This window comes from Arvicola amphibius, chromosome 12 (genome assembly GCF_903992535.2).
Source record: "Arvicola amphibius chromosome 12, mArvAmp1.2, whole genome shotgun sequence".
In the NCBI taxonomy this organism is placed as follows: Eukaryota; Metazoa; Chordata; class Mammalia; order Rodentia; family Cricetidae; genus Arvicola; species Arvicola amphibius.
Window position 1 is genome coordinate 108,803,605 of NC_052058.2, and position 15,647 is coordinate 108,819,251.

The following is a 15,647-nucleotide window of genomic DNA, read 5'->3' on the forward strand; positions in this document are numbered from 1 at the left end:
CCAGAACCCTTATACAAGAAGAGAAGTGGATCCCACAGCCCACGCTGATTTATTATGTCTGGGCTATGTATTTCCGTGTTTACCTACATGGGCAGACTAACATAGGAAGAGAAGAAATGGTGCGTTTATCCATTTAGGAGGATTATTACTGGTGAAGCACTCCCTGTGTCAGTAATAACATAATGCTCAGTGCAGTAATAAGAATAACACACTGTACTGGGCACTCTGTAAACACTGTCTTGATTCCCTGCCACCCAACTGAGAGGCACTGTTACCCGCAGTTCATGAATGTTGAAACTGAAGCTCGGAGGTATTTAAGGCAGATTTTCCACTGTTTCTAATCTAAGGACTCTGCTGGAGTCCATTGGCCTTCAGTTTTGTTCTTCTGTATAGCAGATCCCTTCTTCTGTTCCTGTGTTGCTGTGTGCTATGGGCCATGCTAATTGGTCTAGAAGACTCATGGAACTATTGCTCCTGCCACTGGTTGGCACAAGAATAAAAATGGGATCCAGTTGCATGCAATACAACTGGAAAGGAAACTGGGCAGAAGGGTTCTTCACTCTTAGGGAGTCATCTATGAAGCAGGAGCACCTCTCCTATTGCTAGATGTTGCCTTCATGTGATGTCTGCATGATAACAACTGTCAGGTGACAATGATGGGAGTCTCCCTAAGGAGGAAAGGAGGCTAAAAGAACCAGAGTTGGTGGCACCACTTTGCCCAAGCAGACCAATCCCAACAGTGCCCTCCTTCCTATTTATCACTAAGAAAATAACTCCCTTATAGTTCAAACAATTCTGTGTTGCTTCTGCTACTTATGGTTGAAGTTATCTTCAGATTAGCTATTTCTACAAGTACGTTTGATTTCTCTACCATAAGAGCCATTTTTAGAGATATTATAAAAGTCAGCAGCTGCAAAGTTACTGGCCTGTAGAAACTGAAGGCTCAATAAGGAAATACATTTCATTGTTTTCTTTACAATAGGGTAAAATATACATTAAATTTGCCATTTAAAATTTTTAACTGCACAACTCAACCTGTATTAATTAGACCCACAAAGCTGTGTGCAGATTGCCACTGCTCAACTTGAGAGTCTTTTGTCACTCTGTTCTGAAATTCTGTGCCTATTTAACAGGAATAATTCTGTTCTGTCTCTCCAGACCTCAGTGACCACCATTCTACTGTCTATCTCTGTGAATTTAATCTCTGTTAAGCATGTAATGTAAGCAGAACCATAGATTCTTACTTTTTTGTATTTGGCTTATCTCATCAAGCCTAACGACTTATAGAACTATCCACTGTGGAACGTGTCAGAATTTCATTCCATTTCAAAGCTACATGGTACGCCATTAATAGAGCATGCTCTATTATCCGCTTGTCCCTGAGGGACATCTGGGTGTTCTCCATCTATGGTGGTTTGAATGAGAACGGCCCCTGCAGGCTCATATGTTTGAAAACTTGCTCCCCAGTTAGTCGGACTCTTTGGCAAAGATTGGGAGGTGTTCCCTTGTTGGAGTCTATGCCATTACCAATTATGCTCGCTCTCTCTCTCTCTCTCTCTCTCTCCCTCCCTCCCTCCCTCCCTCCCTCCCTCTGTCTCCCTCCCTCTCTCTCTCTCTCTCTCTCTTGCTCGCTCTCGCTCTCTCTCTCTCTACCTCTCTCTCTGATGGAGGAGGGTCATCTGCCTATGTGTTACTTTCATTGGTTAATAAATAAACTGCCTTGACCCTTTAATAGGACAGAAAATTAGATAGGCAGAGTAGACAGAACAGAATTGTAGGAGAAAGGAAGCAGAGTCAGGCAGATGCCATAGCTCTCCTCTCCAAGATGGACGCAGGCTAAGATCCTTCCCAGTAAGACACCACCTCGTGGTGCTACACGGATTACTAAATATGGGTTAAAGCAAAATATGAGAATTAGCCAATAAGAGGCTGAAGCTAATGGGCCAGGCAGTGTTTAAATGAATACAGTTTCCATGTAATTATTTCGGGTAAAGCTAGCTGGGTGGCGGGAAGTGACCCGCCATTCCTTCTCTCTCTCTCTCTCTCTCTCTCTCTCTCTCTCTCTCTCTCTCTCTCTCTCTCTCTCTCTCTCTCTCTCCCTCCCTCCGTCCATCCATCTTGTGTTTATGGAACAATATGTAAGCTCCCAGTTACTGCTCTAGCACCATGCAGCCATCCTCCCTGCCGTGATGGTCATGGACTCACTTGCTAAAACTGTAAACCACAAATACACGCTTTCTTCTGTAAGCTGCCCTGGTCATGGTGTCTTATTAAGCAATAGAACAGTACCTAGGACACTAATTTTGCATTTATGAGCAACGCTGCTCTGTACAAGGGACACAAACATTTGTTCAAGTCTCTGCTTTCCAATCTTTTAGATACACATAGAATGTGGAATTGTTAGGCCAAATGGGAATTCTCTTTCAAAGCTCCTGGGAGCTGCCGTACTGTTTTCTACTGCTGCAAGACCACGGTACATTCCCACCACAGTGTTATGACTTTCAGGTTCTACATATTCTTAGGGCACTTGTTTGTCTTGTATGAGGGGAGCCACTGCCTCTGCCTCTCCTCTTCCTCCTCCCTTTTCTTTATAGTCATCCCAAAAGTAATAAATACCACTTCACTGTGCGCTTAGCCTGCCTTTTTCTGGAGACTGGCAATGTGAGCTTTTTTTTACATGTTCTTTGCATGTATTCTCTGAAGAAATAACTGTTGGAAACTGTCGCTCATGTCTGAAGTGTGCTGTTCCTTGACTTTTGCTTTCGTTGAGTTTTAGTTCCTCTTGATGAATTCCTGGGCTTCGTCTTTTATCAGAGAATCATTTGCACATGTTTTCTCCAGTTCTATGAAGTAGTTTTTTTACTCAGTTGATAGTGTTCTTTGACAATGGCAATTGTTTCTACTGAATTTTTTAAATGTATGTGTATGTTTGTGTATCGTCTGCATGTGTGTGTGCCACATGCCTGTGGGTATCTGTGGAGGCCAGAATAAGGTGTGGAATGTCCTCGAGCTGGAGTCCCAAGTGGTTGTGAGATGCCTGCTGTAGGTTCTAGGACCTGGATTCCAGTCCTCTGTGAGAACCGTATTTCCAGTCTCGACAATAACACCTTTTAGATGAAGGGTTTCCGGAAGTTAGGGAATCCATCAATTCTTCAAAATACTCTGAAGTCTGTCTCCGAAGTAAGTTATCCTACCAGAGTGGGACACCAAATCTTGTTTGTGCTTTTCCTCTGTATGGATCTGTTCACTGGAACACTCATGCAGGCATGTGCCCAGCATATAGGTGGAGGCCTCCTCTCATGAGCAAGCAAGCCCCTGAACCTGAGGCTCAGTCATTTCTCAGAGCAGACTGAGATCTCACTCCAGCCCCTTTCTGAATTGTGTGTTGCCTCTGACTTAAGGAACATAAAAATGAAAACAGGCAGATAGACCAGTGGAACAGAACAAGAGACTCAAAAAATAAAGCTCCATACCTACAGCCACCTAATTTTCAACAAAGTGTCAAAAGTATACATTGCACAAAAAGAACTCCTCTTCAGTAAATGGGGCTGGAAATCCTGGATATCCATATGTAAAAGGATGAAACTAGAGCCGAGGCTTTCACACTGCAGGGAAAATCAATTCAAAATGGATCAAAGACCTTAATGTAAAACCAGAAACTCTGAAGCTGCTAGAGGGGCCAGGGAGAAGGCTTCAGGAGTCAGTGCTGGCCAGGATGTTCTGAAAACAAATACCATAGTTAAGGAAATAATTCCCAGAACCGGCGAATGGGAGTGCACAAATTAAAAGGCATCTTCACAACACAGGGGAAATGCAGCAGGGTGAAGTGACAGCTCAGGGGGGAAGGGGGCCTCTGCCAACAGTGCATCTGACAGAGGATCGTTGTCTAGAATACAGGGAGAACTCCAAAACACAAACAACCCCCAAACCAAATTATCTAAGCAACAACAGGGCAAATGAAATAAATAGACAGACCTCAAAGAAATGTAATGGACAATAAATACACATCGCTTCTTAAGAAGTTTAACATTTTAGCCATCAGAGAAATGCAAATTAACAGTTCCTTGAGACTCCACCTCACCCCAGGCTGAACTGTAAGTGCTGCTGAGGATGTGGGGAGATGGACCCTTACACACTGCTGGGAGGAGTGCAAACTGGAGCGGCCATGGTAGGAAGGCGCCCAAAAGTAAACATACAAGTGCCAAAAGATCAAGCTGTTTGGCTCCTGGGTACATATCTGAAGGACTGTATGTCACATGATCACAGAGAGCCCTCCACCTACATGTTTATTGCTGGCTGTATTGTATTGTATGTATGCAACCAGCCTGGATGTCCACCAGCAGATGAATGGATAAAGAAGATGTGGTATATGTAGGTGATAGAATTTTTTTTTCCTCTGTCTCTACAGATGAAATTGTGCCATTTGCCCGAAAAGGAGTAGAAGTCAGACTCAGTAAGACGAGTACCATGTTTTCTCTCATATAGGAAATCTAGATTTAAATGTAAGTATGTGTAATACCTAGGGAAGACAGTTCAACCAAGAAAGTGTTTGTCACACAAGCCTGGGAGCCTGAGTTGAGTTGGATCCCAAGAAATCTATGCTAAAAAGAAAACCAAGATGGGTGTGACATTGCATGCTTATGTTCCTAGTGCTGGAGAGGCAAAGACCAGACCATCCTTTGGCAGTCTGTTCCTAGTGAGGCAGACAAGCTTAATTTGTAAGTTCTAGGCCAAGTAAAATACCCTGACTCAAAAAACAAACTGGGCGGCACACTTCTGGCCTCCACACATACACACATACACACAGACATATGCTATCTGCCAACACACGTATGTACACAAGAAATGATAATATATATATATATACATATACATGCATACACATACATACACACATGTGACATGACAGATGGAGGAGGCTATGAGGAAGGAGAAAGGCTTGGGAAGATAGCAGACTAGACAGGATAATGGGGATAAACTGTTATATTTTTCTTCATACATGGACTCTAGAGATACATATGATTACATAGGACATAGAAGCAGAAGGGGGCTACTTGGCAAGAGGAAGGGCTCTGGTAAGAGTGAGGCAAAATGGTGGGGGAGGGGACAGAGGCAAATGGAAACAAGTTATGACATACATGTATGAAAATGTCACAAAAATAACTAATAAAAGTTTTTAGAGAATAAGGCTTGATTAATACAAAAACCCACAACTGGCCAACAGGTAGAGAATAAGAGACTGTGGATAACTCAGCTCTAAATGGACAGCTATATCGTGGCTTGTCTCCACAGGGTCATCCTGGAAGAGGGCCAGGACATAGTCTGTGCATGAGTGATATTCTACAACAGTAAGACCCCCTCGTGACACTGATTTCCAGGTTCACAGTACAGTATCACTAAAGGACATTTTGTGTGTGCAAATACTCATGAGTGTTGTGTCATGGGCATACAGTTCTCCCTCAGCTGCTGATCACAGGGTAATGGGCACCGCTCACCTGTGCACCCCTGAATCCTCTGGTTCTCATCAGGACTGTTGAAAGCTTCAGCTCACATTTGTGGGTGATTCCGGGAAGGCAGAGTGGACATTTCAATGTACTCATGCACAGGCTCAGTTCCAGGTCACCTTAATTGTCCCATCTCATATTTCCTTTGCCTCGTTGAAAGCAGAGTTTGAGCAGGGATGATGAAGCATGCCTATAATCTCATCTACTCAGGAGACTAGGTAAGAGGCTCCAGAGTTTAAGGCCAGCCTGGTCCACTTAATAAGGCCCTTTCTCAAGTAAATAAATTAAATAACCAAGTTACTTCTTGGTTTTGTTATATACATCCTTCTGTCTGTCTTAAAACCTCTTTAAAAACAGTACAAATATGGGCATAACTAAATGCTATATTATATTATCCTTTTGGAAAATCTAGTACAAAATGCGTGCGTTCTTGCCCAAAAGTTGTTAAGAATTTCGAGACAGCAGCAACAAGAGAACATTAAAGCAACATGGGTCTTTGACTGTGTCCTGCCCACTCTGAGCCAACATTAGGAATTAGCACTTGTATTTTCGCCTCTCAAGGATTTTCAAGAACTGAAGAGATGATACATGTGCTGTACATGTGTGTATTGAACAGAGGCAGAGGGATGGGATAGTTAAAGCTGACTTAAAGATGATTTCTGACTAAAAGTGGGGTGTTTGGGTTTTGTCACTGTGCAGGCACCATGTTTTTGCAGGTGTTTAAGGGGCTGGGGTGAGATCTCAGTCTGCTCTGAGAAATGACTGAGCCTCAGGTTCGGGGTCTCAGTCCGGCCCCAGTTTATGTCCTAGAGTTTGGTGTGGAGCGCAGTGATGCCAGCTTTTCCACCACTGAGTGGGTCACGTCCTGACCACCATGGCCTCCTGTGAGGAGGATGTATCAGGCCAGCTCACACTTTCCCTCCCCCAGGGTCCTGAGAAAGATCAGTGGCCTGGACACAGGTATCACTGAGGAATGCAGGGGTGTGGCCGGCACCCAAGGCCATCTCCCTTTCAGCCACTGGAAGTCTGAAGGTGACTTGTTCTTTCTTTTCCTCATCCTCTTGGGGTGTCATCTTTGCATGTCATCTCCCTTGTTTGGGTCTTGGCTTGAGAAGGTATAGACCGGTGGCTTTAACTTAGTAGAATGAAAAGTTGGACAGTTTCCAAGCAGAAGGGTGACTTAGAAAAACTGACCTGGGCATGCATGAAGATGAATTGGGGAGCAGAGCGGCTGCAGGCAGGCAGCACAGATTGAAAGCTGTAGCCCCAGTCTGCACAAAGATGACCAGGGCTCGCACTAATAGTGTGTCAGTGAGTGCAGCCACACTAAAAGGTGGGGAATACCAGGTTCTCCCCTAGGGGAAGAGCACTGAAGAATTCGTGACACATTGAAATCTATAGCGTTTCCTTAGTGAGCATTTGCCGAGCCCGCATCGCTGCATTCACCGAAGTTAATTCCTCAAGCAGTGAAAAACTAAATAGCTGTTTCTGTTGCGTGACGCAGCCAGCGCCAACACGGAGATGAGAGACGGAAGCCTCTCTGCTCAGCCCAGGAAGGTCCCCTGGGAATGCCTCACCCCTGTTTCTTAGGGCCTCAGTTTACCTCTCTTCTGTGGCAAGCCCCTCTTAGTACTCTTGTTTGGACTGAGGTCCACACAGTGAATTTCATGGGTTCCAAACACATGACCTGTGCACTCCACACTCCGCATGCGCACATCACGGAACACTAATGAACACCGCCTGAAACGCCTGTTGTTACTGACTTTTGGGTTTTTACCATTCCTACTCTTATGGAAACACAATGGTTTAATTATGGAAAACAAAGACTCTTAATGCTTTCTTATCACTTTTCCTTACTATGTATCAATAATCTTTGGGTCGGATTGTGTTAGAATATTTGATTTTAAATTAAGTTGATTTAAGTTTCATAAAAAGAATTGTTCAATTAATTTTGACTTAGAATTAGTACAAAATTTCCAACGACTTTTAAGTTGGCCTCAAATATACTTCTGCTGGTCTCTACTATGTATTTATGTGATATAGCGTTCTTAGCATTGACAATTATAAAATCAAAATATCAATTGACTCTAAAAGAAAAAACATCAAGAGGCTCTATGAACTGAGTGGTGGTGGCGCATGCCTTTAATCCCAGCAAAGGCAGAGGCTGGTGGATCTCTGTAAATTCAAGGTCAGCCTGGTTTACAGAGCTAGTGTCAGGACAGGTTCCAAAGCTACACAGAGAAACCCTGTCTCAAAAAACAAAAAAAAAAAGAAACAAAACAAAAAAAGAGGCTCTATGCTCTACAGCCAAGATTAATTATGTAAAAAAAAACAAGGATGTCTTATTAGTATGCAAATTTATTTTCATCTTTAATAAATGGTAAAATCGTATGTATAGCAAAGAACTATTTAAAAATAAATTTCTTTATGATTTATTATCAGTAAACTTTTGTTTGACAAGGTTTTTATGCCTCGGGACAGGAAAAAAACTGATCAAGCACAAAGGGGCTGTGAGTGGCCAAAGCTTGAGCATCTGCGTGTGAGAGTCTGGAGACATTAAGTGTACATGCAAGATGGGAGTGTCCAGGGCACACAGGTGAGCAAGAACCATGAGAAGCCAGAATACCAGGTAGGCAGGCAAGAAAGAACCATGAGAAGCCGGAATGGGAAGAACCTTGAACTTCAAAGAGGGGATGCGTGGATATTCCTATCCATGGTATTTTGTAACAACCTGCCTCACTTTAGAAGGGCAAGAGAGATAAATGTTAAACAGATAGACGCTGTGCATACTAACTATAAATCAGAAAGTTCTTTGGATTACATTTAAAACCATTAAACACTTGGAGTCATGTAAGGGCAACACTGTATACAGAAAAGAGCCTTGCGACACTAGGTAAGAATTATCTTTAAGGTGAACCCCCAGAATACATGAAAACCCATGACGTAGATGGAGAGGAACCAGGCATGCCCACCTGGGGGAGAGGACAAGACCTGGCAGCTGTAAACTGTGGGTTCCAGCTGCTCTTAGCAACAGTAACCAGGGAGATTCAAAGCACTGAGGAGGGCCTCCTTGCCAAGCTTCATAGGGACCAGTCTTGCTTGCTGCTCTTCTGCTATCTTGGCCAGGGGTGTTCAGAACTGACAAGGCATCCCTTCTCCTCTCTACCCTCATTCTGTTGGTCAAGGGGAATCAGGAGAAGCAGCACAATGGGGCGGATGCTGAGAGATACCAGAGTTCCTCTGTCCCTCAGTCTCCCGGCGTCCTTGTGGGAAAGCTGTCTGCTCCAGGCAGAGCCAAAGAAGCCAATGTGTGCTTTGGAATTCACGCCAGGTTCCCATGCCTCTGGTGCCCTCCTCAGAGTGGAACTTTGGGAATTTTAGGAAAATAAGAGCCGGGACTTGGAGAGATGGCTCGGCAGTAACAAAAGAAAGAGGACCGACCGAAGTGGAGACAGGCTCAGTCACAACAGTGGAGACCTTCTGCACAAAGGAACACACTGAGGGTTTAAGAAGAGAGGTGACAGACCTGTGCTGGGGGACAGACACGACAGAGGTGTGCTGGGGACAGACACGACAGACATGTGCTGGGGGACAGACTGCAGCACTATTTCCAATGGAGATGGCAGCACTGGATGTGGGTCTTTCAGAGGACTGTGGAAACACAAGTATGTTCATTAGAGAAGGAACATTTCAGAGAAAAGAATGAGGAGATGAAAGAGTGAAGGTTATAGACTAGGGACAGTCTATAACCCACGTCTAACCTGCACTTTAAGTAAGACACTTAAACGGGTCAGGAAACAGGAGTAGGCCACAGGATTAGAGTACACTGAGCCCTTCCTGCTTCTCACAGAAGCCCCAAATAGTCCTTTTGCCTCACTTGAGACTTGTTCTGCTTCTCTCTGTAGAAATCCATATCCCTGGATTCCACATAAATGCCAGAAGAGATGACCATCTTTAATTCCATTCTTGGAAGGAAGTTCTTCAGAGCAAGTTGGTTAGTCAGATTATCTGCATTAGAGAGTCTGAGTGGAATTGAGAGACTTCCTCCACAGAGAAGGTAGAAGAGAGGTGGAAGAAGAGTCCCAGCATCACACCCACAAATGATGAATTCACACACAGACACACATGCACACACACATACACATAGAAGAGGAAAAGAAGAAGCAGTCATGTCTGAAGCTTATATGTGTAGCTGTTCTTCCTAAATATTAATATCACTGTAAGGTAAGAGCCAGGAGTGCCTCAAAAATACTCCATCAGTGACAGAATGAAGAGTTTCTCAGGCTGATGCATACCCATAAGGTATGCATATTGGGGAAAGAAGGACTATAGGGTTTAGGCACAGTAGACTAGTTAACTCTAATGGATATTGTAAATATATGTATATAAATGGATGGGAGATATAGAGATATATCCCCATCTCTCCAATGGATACACATCTCTCCAATATAAACACATATTATTATATTTATTATATTATATTATATTCATTTATGTTTACAGACACACATATATGGAGAGAGAATATGTATACACACACTCACACACACAAACACACACACACACTTTAATTGGAGTTATCCTACACAGTGAATAATGTCCCTCCTAGAAGCTATAGGCTACCAAATAAAGAGTTCAGTGGCAAATGCAGGACACCTCCTCAATCTCTTGGTTATAGATTTCCTAGAGACTCTCGAAACAATACAGGCTACTACCACAGTTCTTGGCAAGGCCGTATTGCTGAAGACACTACACAGGGCATGAAGCAAGCAAGTTGATACTGACCAAGAAGTTTTCTGTCTGTTGGCTATCTTTCATAGCACTGGAAGGGACTATATAGGCTGCTGAAGGAAAAGAATGTCAGCAATGATTTAACTAGTTATGAACTGTATGAACTTCAATAATGACCAGAGTTGCATGATATATTCTCATGGACACAATGACAACACAGTGTTACTGGGGGTAACCCAGCACTTTCTGGTTGGACAGAAGGCCTGCTCCACAGGAGGAAACTCATCCCTGGTACTGTAAATAGTGTCAAGAACTCAGATGGGACCTCAAGGGTCTCGGTGGTGAGCTACTACTGTTATCCTAGTGAGTTTACAACTTCCCTCTAAATCTGTCTCCCTGTACCTGTAGATGAGTGCAGCTCTCAGATCTCATCAGAGAAGCTTCTTTATGTAGTAGATGGGGCTAACACACAGGCTCACAATGGAGCCAAGTACAGAAAATAAGTCCCAGAAGACTGCTCAGACACAAATCCAACATCTCCATCACCCCCCAAAGGCTCAAAGACCCTGTGGAGGGCAGGGAAGAGTTGTGAGAGCCAGAGGTTCGGGGAGACCTAGGTGCAACGATGTCTTCTGGACATAGTAGGGCCGCTGCATGCACAGCTCACAGCAGCCATGGTTTCCGGCACATGGTACATCAGCCAAAATCCCAGAGCAGTGAGGAGTTAGGAGCCCCCATCCCTCTGAAGCTACTGAAGGTTGATGGTTCTTGGAAAACAAAAGACAGGGTATGACCTCTGGCTGGTCAAACACATCCCAGTGGATAGTCAGAAGTCATGGTCAGCACAGATTGGATTCAAAGCATTTTGAAAAAAGAGAAAGGAGGACTCCAAGCTGGGAGGAGGATGGATCTGGGAGGAGTAAGAAGGAGAAGTTGGGAGTAAATGTGCTCAAAATATAATTACAATACATACATTATGCACACACAAACACGTATATATGAAATTGTTAAAAGTTAATTTAACATCCTTAGGAAGGACACCTGAGGTTGACCTCTGACCTCCAGTTGTATTCACACACATATGCACACACATACACATGTGTATACTCAGGCTGCTTCTTGGTAGAAAGTCTGGTTCAAATCTCTGATCCTCTGAGTCTAGCAGCACAGCTTACCACATAGTTACACTGCATAGATGTTATTTCAAACCAGATCAAATCCAATTCCATCTAGCTAAAGTAAAGACACAAGAAGCAATTCTGCCTGGGGAAATTAGGAATAAACAAGCTAAAACCAACAGTCAGTGTTCTGAACAGTTATGCAAACCCTTTTAACAATTCAATTTAATTGCATGGAGAAAACATGCATTTAATTTTAATAATCCTTACATTTTTTTAATGCAGCATTTTAATCTTTGAAAGCCTTCCAGGCACTAAATAATTGAATTTTCTAGATTGCATTCTTCAAAAATCAGCCACGTTGATTTAATGTTCCCATTAGAGTAGTTAAATGAAAACATCAACAAACTAAAAACAGAGGTAGCACGAAGCTCATAACTCTTGTCGGCATTGCTCAGATTAAGATGGGTTCTAGAGGAAACAGATGGTGCCTCTTTCTGTCTTCTAGTAAATGGGAACCCACTTTATCAGTGTGGACATCAGCATAGTCTCACCAGGTATCTAAGGCAGACAGCACTCCAATCTCCCATCTTCAGCATGAAAAATAGTATTCAAAGCTTGAAACCTGGGCAAGGTTGGGCAAATTTCTCATCACAGCTATTTTGGTGGTTGAAGCAAGGAGATTATTGAGTTTAAGGCCTATAGAGCAAGCCTAAAACCAACGTGGACAATTTATGAGACTCTGTCTCAAAATAAAAAATATAAAAAGTGCTGCAGATGTAGCTTGGTGGTAGAGTGCTTGCCTAGCATGGCATTTGTAAGTCCCCACATAGTGTCCTGGTTCAATCCCAGCAGCAGCACCGCTGATGATGATGACGATGACGGCGAAGATGATGATAATGACAACAATGACACAAACACGCACAAAGCTCGGTTGGCCATTCTATCCTATCCCTTTGTCTCAGTTTCTTCCCTGTGGCTGTGATAATCTACCCTGAAATCAACAGTTTAAGTGTGAAAGATTTTATCCCGGTTCACAACTCCTAGTCCACCATAACAGAGGAGTCAAGGTGTTTGAAGCAGTTGTTCACATCGGATCCACAGTCATGAACAAGGAGCAACAAACACTTGCTGATTTTCAGTTTCCTGTCTCCACCTACACTATCCAGGACCCCATTAGTCAAGTCAGGTTTCGCTCACAATTAGTGAGTCAAGATAATCCTCCTTAGCCTTGCCCAGGTGATTCTCCACCATGTCTAGCTGTCAATTTGCACTAACTTTCACAATTATCTATGGTCTGCCTTGGTAAACTAAAGAACTTCAGGAAATAGTTTTTGTCTCTGAAGTACATGTACATGTTTGATAAGACCCTTTCAGCAAAGGCTTTGATCATAGCCCCCCAGGGTCAAGAGCCCTCAGAGAAAACTCTCTGGAGTCCCTTTCTAGCTTCTTCAACAAAGACTAGCCATTAAGAAGAGTAAATTAATAAATATAGAGGAGGGATGAGTTAGGTAGTTACAACCCACACTCTCAGAAGGGAGAAGCCACTGTGTGACCCACTTCCAAAGGCTGGAAGGCAACAGGAGTTTTCAGAAACCCAGGTGGGGGTGGGGGAGGCAGGAAGGGAGCAAGAAGCAGTGGGCCTTTCCACTGTGTCTTTAAGCCTTAGTTGAGACTGAGATGGGAAGGAAGTCCCTCTGCCTCCAGGAGAAGATAGTATTAATCAGGACTAGAGGAAACATTTTAGCTCCTGAAAATGTCTTTCAGCTTCCTAAGTAAGGCTGTCTTTAACATTGAAAGCCATTAGAAAGCAATGGGACCTGCCCAGTGTACTATCCTGGGTCAGAAGACAGAAGGAAAAAAGACAGAGGTACAAGCCATGAAGGGAAAAATAAATAACCACATGTGCTGTTCGTACCCAGTGAGATCATTCTACTTAATAAATAGCATATCCTTAAGATATAAGCTTGCTTGTTCTTACATGGCCAAAATAAATAGACTTCCCCATAGTCTATTCTGTTAGGGATGGTAATGACTGAATTGGCTTAATCCAAATTCTGTGCAAAAAATCAACCATAATCATTGTTGAAAACTTTTAAGGAGTCACACAGATATTGAGCAAATGACCCTGAAGAGCTGCAGCATGAAACTTATCTCTGTGTTTCTCACACAATAACTCTCAATAAAACTAAATGATGAAACAGAGGTCACGTTGTCATTAACATGACATTATAGCTTGTTTGGATAATGAAAACCTGGCAGACAGTCCATGTGTGGCTGTTGTTTTAAACAAACACTTCCAGTTTTCCACTGGGACACATGCCAAGTAACTAACCTCAAAGATTATTAAGGACAAAGTTTAGCTGTAGAAATAAATTTTAGTCAACCCCTCGGAGGTCCCAAACTCCAACCTCTTTAAAAGAATAAGATACAGGAGTGATGCTCTCCCTCTCTCAGGAGACTGTGTGATTCTCTCTCACTCTCTCTCTGTCTCTGTCTCTCTCTCTCTCTCTCTCTCGACTGTGTGATGCTCTCCCTCTCTCAGGAGACTGTGTGATGTTCTGTCTTCTCTCAGAGGATTGTGTGATTCTCTCTCAGGGAACTCTGTGATGTTCTCCCCTCTCTCAAGGGACTATATGATGCTCTCTCAGGAAACTGTGATTCTCTCTCAGGGGACTGTGATATTCTTCTCTCTCTCTCTCTCTCTCTCTCTCTCTCTCTCTCTCTCTCTCTCTCTCTCTCCTGTATGATGCTCTCTCTTTTGTGATTCTCTCTCAGAGGACTGTGTGATGCTCTCCTCTCTCTCAGTAGACTATGGGAAGGGCTTTGGATTTTGAGTTACTTAGACCTTCAGGATACATTATTTTTTTCCATGTCTTCCCATTCACAATACAGACCAGGCACAGTGGCCTGGGCTGAGGTGTACATGGGGTGGCTTTATTATGCCTCCTCTTTCTATACAGCTAGCACAAGAACACAGCCTGTGGTAAGCACAAGGAGGCCTCAGCATCCATTCTTTACCTGACCAGAATCTGGAAGTAGAAAAATTTTTATTTATTTATTTATTTATGTACATATGTTTGTGTATGTGGTTTCCGCACCTGCTCATGAATAGCCACATATCATTGCATGTATGTGTGTATGCATATATATGCCTGGGGTTGACATCAGGCATCTTCTCTGATCTCTCTTCACCTTACACACTGAAGAAAGCTCTCTCCCTGGGTCTGGAGCTTGCTGGTTCAAAACCTGGATTCAGCAAGTCTCGGTAGTCCCTCTGCTCCTGGGATTGCCCATCTCTGCCTCCCTCAAACTAAGACCTAGAGGTCTTAACTGCAGTCCTCATGCTCAAGCCGCAAGAATTTGATGCACTGAACCTTCTCCCCAGCCCACAGAAGTATTTTTGTCACCATAAACTGTTTTTATTTTATAGGAAGTTATCAGTAAGCTGGACCAAATGAAAAAAATCAACTAGACAGGAGACTGCCAAACAAATTCTCCCATGAAACTTGGAAAGTTATATACTTTGTATTTTGTATTGTAATAACAGCATTTACAATAGCCCAGTGGCTCACTACTTGATTTTGCAGTCCCTGCTCACCCCATAAAGCAACAGCATAACTTGTTTCATAGAAGCAAGATCGTCTGTCTATTCACAAGGCTTCTGCCCATGTGAATGTATTCCATTATGGGTAAGCTGGAGATAAAATGGGAAGTTTAAGATGATTGTAGGTCAGTGGTTTTAAATTGTTAATGTATAAAATATCCAAGAGGCATATGCTAAATATATAGCCCATGAAAGACACAATTAAATAAACAAAAAGCAATCTACAAGCTGGAATGCGCTTTGGGTTCCATGGAGTGTTCTAACATGTGTCCTCTAGCATCTAACTTAACAGGGCTGATAGCACAACACAAAATGGGGCAAATAAATTAATTTTGCTTAATAACCCAGCAGGATAGTGTGTAGGGGAGCAGTGCAAATGGAAAATATGAACTTCAGGATAAACAGCAATGCTTAAGGGAAGCTTCCTAGAAGATCACAGGGAGTTATGAAACAGAAGAGATGTGGTGAATTTATTGATAGCTTTTGTTTGCAGTATTGTGCCTACATCATGAAGGTCTCTCGGTGAATGAAAAACAAGTCTTGAGGTAGGAGACTATTTTCAGTCTAGATTAGACATGTCCCCAACACACACGAGGCCCTGGAGAACTTCTGCTCATTTGCTTCCCTTTGAGAGTTTAAGAATCCCTTGGTCATGATAACCAACTTCCTTATTATCTTGACTCCTGG

The 15,647-nt window shown here is 43.1% G+C and overlaps 1 non-coding gene across 1 annotated transcript; it reads right to left on the reverse strand.

Annotated features, from left to right (window-relative positions):
* Positions 1 to 14,223: 14,223 nt before the first annotated feature.
* Positions 14,224 to 14,356, reverse strand: LOC119799603. Its single transcript, XR_005282885.1, has one exon. It is a non-coding gene; the product is annotated as a small nucleolar RNA SNORA51 (small nucleolar RNA).
* Between the last annotated feature and the right edge of the window lie 1,291 nt (positions 14,357 to 15,647).